The sequence below is a fragment of the Chenopodium quinoa genome, unplaced genomic scaffold (assembly GCF_001683475.1).
Source record: "Chenopodium quinoa cultivar QQ74 unplaced genomic scaffold, ASM168347v1, whole genome shotgun sequence".
Classification (NCBI taxonomy): Eukaryota; Viridiplantae; Streptophyta; class Magnoliopsida; order Caryophyllales; family Amaranthaceae; genus Chenopodium; species Chenopodium quinoa.
Genome location: NW_018743942.1, coordinates 1,528,468 through 1,540,262, shown reverse-complemented (window position 1 = coordinate 1,540,262; position 11,795 = coordinate 1,528,468).

The following is an 11,795-nucleotide window of genomic DNA, read 5'->3' as shown; positions in this document are numbered from 1 at the left end:
GATCCCCTCTCTAATGTCCTCTAACATGGTGATTATAGGTTTATGCCTAGATGACAAAATGTATGCATTGAATACCTCATTCATGTTGTTGTCTATGCTGTCACAAGTTGAAAGAGTTGTCTAGTAAGCCCTTACCCATTTCTTGTAGTTCCTGTTGAGCAAATCTTCACTAACTTCAGCATTGATCTTAGAGAATGTTTCCATATTAGCATTGAAATCATTCTCTATAGTGCTCTTTGCTATCTTCCAGAATCCCCTTTTGTACTCAAGACCCCCTCCAAATTTGCTCCTAAAATTGCAGTATCCATGTCTAGCACACACTCTTGTCTCTACATAGGGCCAAACAGTTGATATGGCCTTTAGAAGCCCTTTTTTTATCACTCATAATTGTGTACCCATAGCCATTCATTGTCCCTAAGTCAACCCCTTGCAGCTCCAAAAACCATTCCCAACTATCAGTGTTTTCTACCTCCACACAAGCTCATGCTATGGGAAAAATCTTATTGTTTCCGTCCCTTCCCACAGCCACAAGTAGTTGGCCACCATATGGGCCTTTCAAAAAACAACCATCAACTCCAAAAAAAAGGTCTGCAACCTGCTAAGAAGCCCTTTTTAATCGAATCAAAGCAAATGTATACCCTTTGAAACTGGCCCTGATTAAGTCCAAACTTAACTGTGTTCAAAGGGTTTGCTCTTTTGATTTCTTTTGCATATCTGTACAGAAGTGAAAACTGCTGTGTGTATTCTCCTAAGATGAGTTTCTAACTTATTTTCCTTGATTTTAGTGCCAGCCAGAGATTCACCTTAACCCCAAATTCACTCCAGATTGTGTCAACAATCTCTTGACATCTAAGGTAAGGATTAACATTGAATTTTGTGTAATAGTTCTCAGCAACCCACTTAGCCTTTATTTTCTTCCGTTTAGGGACTCTACCACATGTATGTCTTAGAACAAGGGTTTTCACATACATTGTTCCATTTTTCTTCTCAACTGATGCCCAAATATAACAAGGACATCCCAACTCATGCAATCTACATCTTGCCCCTAGAGCAACTTTAGTATTCCTGGTAAACACTAAATCTCTTCCCGTGCTAACACTGTAGTTGGTTAATGCCTTCCTAAACTCCACAACACCCTGAAACAGTTGTCCTAAGAAGAAATGCCCATCATCATTAGGCCTTAGTGTCAACATATGAGCAGAATGAGTCAATGTCTTCCTCTTCATGTGTTTGGGGCTGCTAGGAAGTAAGTGACCATAATCTCCTTCATCAAATAAAACAGGACTGGTCAGGACAGTCACTAGAGGTGTCCACCGTGCGAGTCGTGCGAGCTGGGTTAGGGTTAGGTGGGTCGCGGGTTGGGGTTTCATGACACACGGCACGACACACGTAGGGTAGGGTGGGCCGGGTCGTGGGTTGGGTCGGAGAAGTTGGACACACCAGGGTTAGGTTCGTGGGTTAGACGAGTCGTGGGTGGGTCGAGCTGGGTTTGTGGGTTAGACGGATCGTGGGTGGGTCGAGCTGGGTTTGTGGGTTAGACGGGTCATGGGTGGGTCGAGCTAGGTTCGTGGGTTAGACGGGTCAAGGTGGGTTAGTGAGTTAGGGTGGGTCGAAGGGTGGGTTAGTGGGTTAGGGTCGGGTCGGTTTGTGGGTTAGGTGGGTTAGGGTCGGGTGGGTTAGTGGGTTAGGGTCGGGTGGGTTTGTGGGTTAGGTGGGTTAGGGTCGGGTGGGTTTGTGGGTTAGGGTCGGGTGGGTTCGTGGGTTAGGGTCGGGTGGGTTGTGTGGTGTTTTAATTTTTACAAAATTAACAATTTGATGGCTTGCTCTTAATTAAGATGCCTACGTATCCTTATATTATAAAATAAGGAATCAAAGCCAGCGTAGTTCTTATATTGTACTTCTTTTGAAATTTGGGGGGGGGCTTGGACCTATCTTTAGAAAACTAAAATTTAATTTTGCAATTAAATTGTAATTTTCGAAAAATAAGTTGCCTATGTATCCCGAAAGAATCAAAGCCCACGTAGTTCTTAGCGTACCTGATTTAGACTTTTCTAGCCACCCATGTTTGTTGCATCATCATCCCCGGAAGCTGCATCATCCGTTGACGACTCCAATATCATCACAGGATCATCTTCATCGTCTTCGTCTTCCTTTAAACCTTGAGTTCTTCTTTCAGCTTGATCCCAATCTTTCTTACAAACACAAATTTGAATGCTTTCCGGAGTTAAGCGAGATCTTTTTTCATCTAACACTCTTCTACCTGCACTAAAAGCAGACTCGGAAGCAACAGATGAAGCGGGAACTGCAAGTATATCTTTTTCAATTCTCGCCAATATAGGAAAACTTTTTTTATGTTCTTGCCACCATTTTATAATTTGAAAGTTGTTGTTGGTCTCATGTTGATATGACAAATAATCATTAATAGCAAGTGTTGAAGAAGATGATGATGAGAATGATGTAGATGCTTTGTGTTTTTTTTTCATAACTTTATCAAGAAAACCAAATCTAGAATCGGAAGTGCTAGTAGTAGTTGGTGTTGCCAAATCAAAACCATAAATAGATGCATAATGATCATAAAGGTCTCCCAAAACAGATTTGCATTTGTTAATATATTCACTAAGATCATAATCGATACTTAAACTTGTATAATAAAATTCTAAAAGATTTTCCAAACCTTCAGCTTTGACACCGGGGTCAAGAATAGCAGCAATTCCATAAATGATTGGAAATTCACTAAAATAAGTATGCCACTTACGTTTCATGCTATCAAGAACGGGACGAAGTCCATCAATCTTCATATGCTCTTCGATGGTGTGAACAACTTTAACACACTCAATTATGACTAAATGAACGTTAGGCTCATAAATATAAGAGAAAATATGAGTTGCACTATCAAAAGCATTTAAAACATCACGAACAAAAGAAGCATTAGTCCAATGACTTTCGGTTATTAACTCAGTAGGATCAACACGAGTCTCATTGTAAAGTTGGGTCAAAATATCACGATACTTTATAGCATCACTCAACAACTTGAAAGTAGAATTCCAACGGGTAGGGGTATCAATAGACCATTGTCTTTTCTTAAGACCTCTCTCTTTACACATAGCTATGTACTTTCTTCTAACTGACTGAGTAATCCTAATCCATTTTATAACTGTTCTAATTGGGTTTAGCAATGGTTGCAACTCAGCGAGACCCTCTTGAACAGACAAATTCAAAATATGAGCACAACATCTAACATGCAAGAGACTACCACCCAACAACAAATTCAACTCGGAGTCATTTTTCAAATAGTCAATACACTTTGTGTTTGCAGTTGCATTATCAAGAGACAAAGAAAAAACTTTATTATTCAAGTGAAATTCTTTTAAACAATCCAAAATACGAACTTTGATGTTAAAACCGGTATGCCTTTCTTCCATAGCTTGAAAACATAGTATACGTTTTTGAATAAACCAATCATCATCCACCCAATGAGCAGTAATGCAAAGAAAAGGTTCGCCAAAACTAGAAGTCCATGTATCACTTGTAAAACTAACACGACCATCAAAAGTACGAAATAATTCAATCAAACCACTCCTATACTTATAATAAGAAGTTTGTGTATAACGTCTTAGGGTATTTCGGGGGACACGAGTAAATGCAGGTTGTAATGCAACTTTATTAAAATGCTCAACGTTTGCATTTTCACCGTAACTAAAAGGGTATTCATTAGCAATAACTAAAGTACTCATTTCATCAATCATTCTATCTTTATTATAAATGAAAGGTGTACCTCCGCCGGGTTGGTTCATGTATCCACCCAATTGTGTTTGGACGCCACCCCCCGAAGGACGGGGGCCATTTTCGAACAAGTCGTGTTTATTTTGCAAATGCCGACTCAAGGTTCCGGTTCCATCTCCCGTTTTCCAATTATATGACTTGACATTTGCACCTAGCGCCTTGCAAACTAGGCATGTACACGTGAACCTCTTTGGTTGACCAGGTTGCCATCCCGGGGGTGTGACCTCAACTCGTTCAAAATGTTTCCACACCCAAGAAAAATGTGCTCGACCTCTACTTTCACCGCCACCACCTTTCATAAATCAAATTATTAAAATTAATTTTTAAATGCTATTCATGAAAATAAGCTTTTAAATTTTAAATATTTTAATTATACTTATTTAAACGCATTTTTCATGGTAATTAACTAATTGTAAATCATAGAAAATTGGAAACTAAACTAACTTTATAATCATTAATAATAGTTTTTTTAAATATTCATAACAATAAAAATTTAATTAGAAATTACCTTGAGATGAAGGTTGAGATGTTGGTTGCGATGGAGGTGGCATAGTTGAACTTGATGATTAGTGGGACTCGTGGGAGAAATGTTGTGGTGGAGACGTTTGAATATTTTGCCTATCTCCTAAACCATAATCTCCATATTCATTGACAAATTGGTTTAAATTTTCCGTATTAATTTCATACGAAAAATTTGCACCACCACTCCTTTGGCTACCACTTCGACCACCACTTTGACTCCTTCCCATTCCTCCTCTTGAGCTCATTTTTTTTTTGTATGATTACTAATTATAATATGGAGAAGAACTTTTTTTTTTTAGAATCTTAAGAATACTAATAATAATATTAAGGAGATTTTTTTTAACAAAAATATAACTCTATATAACACTTGAGAATTTGAGAACAATAAGAATTTTTAAGTAAGAGAGAAAGAAAGCTTGAATTTGTGTGGAAATTTGAGTGAAATGGAATTGGTATTTATAGGAAAAATAGAATGGATGATCATACACTTAAAAAACTAGCCGTTAGATACAAAAAACTAGCCGTTAGATACAAAAAACTAGCCGTTTTTTTTTTTAAAATGGATGTTAGGCCGTGCGGGCCGTGCGGGTCGTGCGAATTGTGCGGGCTGTGCGGGCCGTGCGGGTTGTGCGGGCCGTGCGGGTTGTGCCGGCCGTGCGGGTTGGGTGGGTCATGCGTGCGGGTTGGGTGGGTCATGCGTGCGGGTTAGGTGGGTTGGCTCGTGCGGGTTGGGTGGGTCATTCGTGCGGGTGGGCCGTGCGGGCTGGGTTGTGCCAGGTGGGTCGGGTTAGGTGGGTTCACGGGCTAGGTGTGTCGAATTAAATGAGTCAAAACGGGTTGTGCGATTTGGGTCGAATCAAACGGGTTAAACTGAGCTGGGTTGAAATGGGTTGTGTCGAAAATTTTGGACCCACGACACAACCCGGATTAAATCCGAGCTGTGCCGGGCTGTGCCGGATTGAAACCGGGTCGGACCCACGTGACCCACCAGCCGTGCGAGTTAGGGTGGGCTGGGTCCAACCCGGCCCACTGGCCACCTCTAACAGTCACTGTCACTTTCTTTGCAAAGATCATCATCAATAACATCCCCTGAATTAAGAGAAGCCACTTCTTTATCCAGTTCCTTTTTCCTTTTTCTTGTAGATGTGCAGATCCTCTCTTGCCTTCTGCACTTCCTCATCTTCATGGTCACCGCCCTCATCATCATAGTCTATATCATCATCAACTTGGTTTTCTACATAGTCACTCCCAAGTTCATCTGAAAAAGATTATGTTCTGTTACTACTATGTCCAATTTCTTTTTGTCTAGTCAACCAGTTGTCAATGCCCCTGACAGTCCTAAGAACAGTCCCAACATCACTTTCAGCAACCTCATGCTCAGTGCAAAGATCAATTATTCTGTACTCTACTAGCAAGCTTAAAAACTTTATAAATGTAGTATCATCATAACTCGAAAACCTAACCCCGGTGTAACATCCCCGATTTACTAGCTAATAATAAACAATAAATAAAGGAATAAACATCCTTTGAATAAAATTGTGGAAACATACACTTAAATCGGAGGTATCACCGCCACACCTAACAAGTGTTAAGGCTTACAAAAATCCCAATAACCCAATAAATCTAAGTGAGCTATTTATACAACTTTACAAACTCATTATAAAAACACTAATCGATTACTTGAGCTCCTTCAGCTACGATCACTTGATAAACCTGCTTAAACAATCTTGATTGCTCACCATTAAAGACAAATTCCAAAATAGATCGTCGCAGGGCCACCATAAGAAAAAGACATGGCCGCAAATACAAGTAGCACAACAAAATAACACACACACGCGTCAGTAAAAAGCTGAGTAATCACCACTTATCAAAATATAATTAAACAATATAATAATCAATATGACTAGCTCACTTAGCAATGTAGCCCGAAACTACATTCACAAATATACCAAACTCAAGGGTAAAATTAACTCCATACTCTGAAAGTAACCTCAAATATAATAATACGATAATCTGCTCAATTAACTCATCTAACCAATAAGTGTGCCACGCTCTTTGTTCTATACCTAGCCTTGGACATGGGTAATTATTCGAATAACAAACCAACAAGTATAAAAAATTGAATACTCTCAATAACCAGAAAACAACTTGAACCAGATCACATACGGGTCAATTCCCACTCTAGGGGACCACACATAAAATATAAATAAAGATTGTACCTCATTCTTAACTCATGATTATCATCCTCTTACCAACATGTCAAGGACTAAAGTATATCATGCCGAGCCTCAAACCAAGAATAAAGTATAATTTTTACCCTTTTGATCTCATACTTTGATCAAATAATCATTCACAAACTAATAAACAATATCTCAATAATGGCACATGATCCCAAAAATAAATAAAAATATGACAATCCGATTCATAAAACGTCTCAACCCTTATAGGGAAATAATTCTAATACCCAAATATAATCAATTCTCAACCCAATATTATACTCCACATTAGTAACCCTAAAACCTCAATATAACAATACTCCCTAGAGCAAGAACATTAAAAGATTAAAATAAAAACACAATCAAACAATAAGACAATTAAATCATATAATACAACACATTAAACAGTAATCACATAAAATATATATACATCTTGATCATACAAATAAAGAATCATAAAATTTGAATATAATAGTATAGATTAAGATCAATACAAACAAATTAATCAAACAATTCCAAGAAAATAAATCGTGTAATTACCTTTGAAGGAATCTCACATGATATACAATACAAGGGATGAACTAGGTGGACAACTTTGCAACTCACGGTTTTAATCCCACAAACAATATTGTGCAGCTTCTCTCATGATGCAATTAACATATAGATCAATTACTATGTTGGTGGAGATTAGAATAAAACAAAAACATTGAAGAAGAATCAAAGTTTTGGTTTTGGTTAACAAATACCATGCACAAGAAGGAAAACGGCTACTCCCTTTTTTTTTTCCTTCTAAAATACAATAATTTTATTAGATTTTAAATAATTTATAGTTTGTAAACAAGAGTTCTACTAGACATAAAATAGATTTTAAAAATTACTTTATTTATTTTTTCTATAAAATATATTATACAAAATCGTAAAATATTCCGATATTATACCCATATTGCAGTGTCTTACTAGAGTCACAATAATGTAGCTTAATGATATCATCATATCCTAAGCTAGCAATGACCCTTTTCAACCCACCCACATCAAAGTCGTTAGGAAGCTCATCAAAGATTCTAACTTTACCATCAACATAGTCCAAATCAGGGGTGTTTTTCCATTCACCACCATAATGCACAAGTAGAGACATATAGGAACTTCCTCCATCTACAAATAATGCATTAAAAGGATTGATAAATAATACTAATAAACAATAACAAACAAGACAGAAAAAATAAACCAAAACATAAATAAGGGAATAAGTAAGTACTTCAATGCCTTCATTTCATTAATGATTGTCAAATAATTACATCAATATATTTCATTGCTTGTCATAGTTGTGACATTGTCTTATAACAACAAAAGTACACTGTCACCCTAAACTATGACAACACCAAAAAATTCCATACACTAATTCCTATCTAGATCAACATGTGCTACTACAACTGACTGCTTCTACAAAGCTAACACATACAACAATTACTTAAAGTCAGTTTAAAGCCAAAAGACTGCCTTCTAGTTACCCAAAAGCCAACTCACAAGGCAATTAACCTACCCACTATCATCACTCTAGCTCAATCCTCTTCTGCTGCCCACCGGGTAGATTAGCTTCCTCCCTCTTCCTCTTCTTGCTCCACATATCTTCCTCATCCCTAAAAAGCTATTGCAAACCATCCAGAAAATCAGCCCAATCCTGAACCATCGCATTATGAAAGTCATACCCATTATGCCGCATAGTATCATATGCCAACCGCCACCTTTCACTAGTTTGTCTCGCCCTCACAACATCAGGAATCCAGACCGGCTTTCCGAAACTAGAGTTTATTCCAGTACTTACACACGCAATTGCACATAACTTGTGCTTGAGGGGTGCACTTAGGGAAGATATACGTGCATAAAATTTCTGGAATAGATAAGGCGTGTAGGGCATCTTCTAGAGCACCCGCATGAAGAGGGTCGTCTACTGGATTAATCTCCCCTAAAAAAAACACCCAACAATCATGGTGTTTACAAAACACCCAACAATTATGGTGTTAAAACACCCACAATTTCACATAATTCATACAAACATATACTCTGTTTTCAAAAATACTAACAATGTAAATCAATCTATACTTAGCATCACATTACTTGAGTAACACATTCGAAAATTCGATCAATTAAAAAAAGAACAACAATTCCACAAATTATAATACTTATTCAACGATTTACCAAAGATATAACAATGATTAGAAGGGCTTTTGTTTTCTTTTTTTTTTTTTTTATAAAAAAGTTCCATATAAACTCTAACTAGGTCAACAAATCATCATCAATACACAACAATAAAATGCAATTACAAAAAAAAAATATTGTAAAAAGATCAGAATTGTACCTTAACATGCAGTTATGAATCATTCGTGCAAATATTTTTCGGCTTCATTCTAAAAGAGAATAGAAGATGAAAAGGAAGGGGATAATATCCTTTGCCTTTGTCTTTTGTTGAGTAAATAATACAGAGAGAAGGGAAGAGGGAAGAGCGTACGAAATTGGGGAACAAAGGGAGCAGAAACGCCATTTCGTTAACTGACGTTTTTGATAAAAACCAAAAAAAAAAAAATGACATCAGCTTAACTCCTATTGTTATCTTTAGGTGACTAAGGGTTTGTTCACATTTACTTAATTTCAGTTCAGTTCAGTTTAGTTTAGTTTAGTTTAGTTCAGTTTAGTTTAGTTCAGTTCAGCTTCAATCAGTTCAGTTCAGCTCCTAATTTTTCTCTCTCATAAAACATTCAATTCAGTTCAGTTCAGCTCCAATCAGTTCAGTTCAGCTCCAATCAGTTCAGTTCAGTTCAATTCAGCTCCAATCAGTTCAGTTCAGCTTAGTTCAGTTAATGTGAACATACCCTAAGTTTTTAACCACAAGTGATTAAGTTTTAAGCAGGGTCGTATCTGGGGCGGGGCAGGTGGGGCAACCGTCTAGGCCCATATTTTTAAAGCCCATAATTTGTTTAAAAGGGGCCTCAAAATTACAGGGAAAAAAACAAACTAAAACTACGTCATCTATATTATAATTGTAGAGTGGTTTTTCCAACTTTTAACCACAACACTCCAAAACTCAATCTCTCAATTCTCATTCACTCCTTTTTTTTTTCCTTTTTTTGCCCTATAAATAACTTCCACCTGTCTTTTTTTAAAAAAAAAAATAAGAACCCTCCAAAAAAATTTCCACTATTATTTTTCCTAATAACACACACTACCCCAAAAAACTACCTACGTTTTTTTTTAGAAACACCAATATTACAATAATTGCACATTTTTTTTCCAAAATTACGTGCATTTTTTTAAAATAATATCGCCACCATAAGTTCCTCTATTTTCCTTTTTAAAAATTCTTCTAATTGTTTATTTATATTTTTTAAAATCAGCTTCTATATTATAATTACAGAGACACTTTGTCAAAAAAAAATAAAAAAAAAATATTACAGAGATACTTTTCACAAAAATCCTCCAAAATCCAAATGCTCAACTCTCATGCATTTAACGTTTTTTTTAAAGATAAAAATAACTACCTATCTAACAACTTTATTTTTATTTATTTTTTATTCATTTTTTTTTAAAAAAAAAAATAACTACCCATCCAATATTTCCTTTTTGTTTTTTTTTTCAAGAAACTACTACTAACATTTAACTTCGTGTTTTTTTTTGGTACGTAGTATAATATATGACATGCATTAGCACGAGTATACAATTCCTTTATCAATAGTTCCCTACAACACTCAAAATCCCCAACATTTCACTTTGTTTTACGAGTATTTTTTGGTACATAGTATAATATATGTCATGCATCAGCACGAGTATACAAATCCTTTATCAACAATTCACTATAGTATTCTAAATCTCCAACCCTTCAATTATATGCATGTTTTTTTAGGGACTACCCTCTAAACAATTCCACTTCTCTAATCATAAAAAAAAGAAAAAAAGTACAACACGTTTTTGCGCAACTGACCTCACCGAATAACTATTTGAAACAGATTAAAGTATACAACTCTTAGAGCAAGACATGCATATAACCCATATGACACTAACCGAGTAACCCAAGTAACCCCTATATCACTAAACGGGTAACCTCTATAACTTTGACAAAGTAAACCCCATAATATCTAGCTACATTGCATGGCCGCCGACATAAAAAGAGTAAGACCCTGTTTTTTGAGCTTCTAAGCGAAGCAGGGAATATCATATGCAAAGCAGGTGTCAGCACGATAGAACAAGTGTCAGCACATTTTTAATACGATTATTAATACTCACTAGAGCAAAGCTAAGCTGGGTTTAACAGAGTCGACCAGTCCAAAACCGACCATTGCAGCCCAAGTATAAGTTATACCATCAAGATTAACTTTCCATGTTTTAAATATATTTTTTCTTATATATCCCGTGCATTTTGCACGGGTACACTCTAGTCTAATATATAACTGTAGAGTTAATTTTGCAACACTTCACCACAATCCTTCAAAACCCCAACTCTTAAATCTCATTAACTCTCTTTTTTTTTTTTTTTTTTTTTTTTTATTTTTTATTATTTGGCATCCAAATAACTTCTACCTCTCTAAAAAAAAATAAATCTTCAAATAACTTCCACTATTATTTTTCCTAATAATACACAACTACCTAAAAAACTACTAATTTTATTATATACTATATAAAAATCAACTTCATGTATTTGAAATATAATTTTGTTATTAGAATTTTTATATATTTCCCGTGCATTTTACACGGATACACTATAGTACTTTTACAATTCGTCAGTTGTGTCAGTGCAAGTTACACTTCCAAAGCAATTCCCTTGATTTTCACTTCAGTTCTCCCCTTTTGATATTTTTTTTAAGTTAATTACTTCGTATCTCTTTAAATTTTTCAAAGTCTATCCAAATTCTATTACTCCATATTTATCAAAAGAAATCTCTAGTAAAATCAATTAAAGATGAAAAATATTTAAACGTTGATATAATTTTTAGTTTTCAACGGTTGGCATAATATATCAATTACCAGTAAAATGGACTGTAGTCCATAATTCATCTACTCGGTATAATAATTAATCTTCTTATTTATTTTACAAAATCTACTTAATTTATTGAATTTGAGTGATTCTGTTCTATCATCTGAATTTTGGATTAAATTTTCTCAATCTTTCACCAATCGCTGTGATATTGTTTAATAATACAAGATTTGTGTTCGATCTTTTTCATATTACGAATTTTTCGTTCTTATTTTTTAAAAAAATAGCTGTAAAACAATATGAATTTCGTT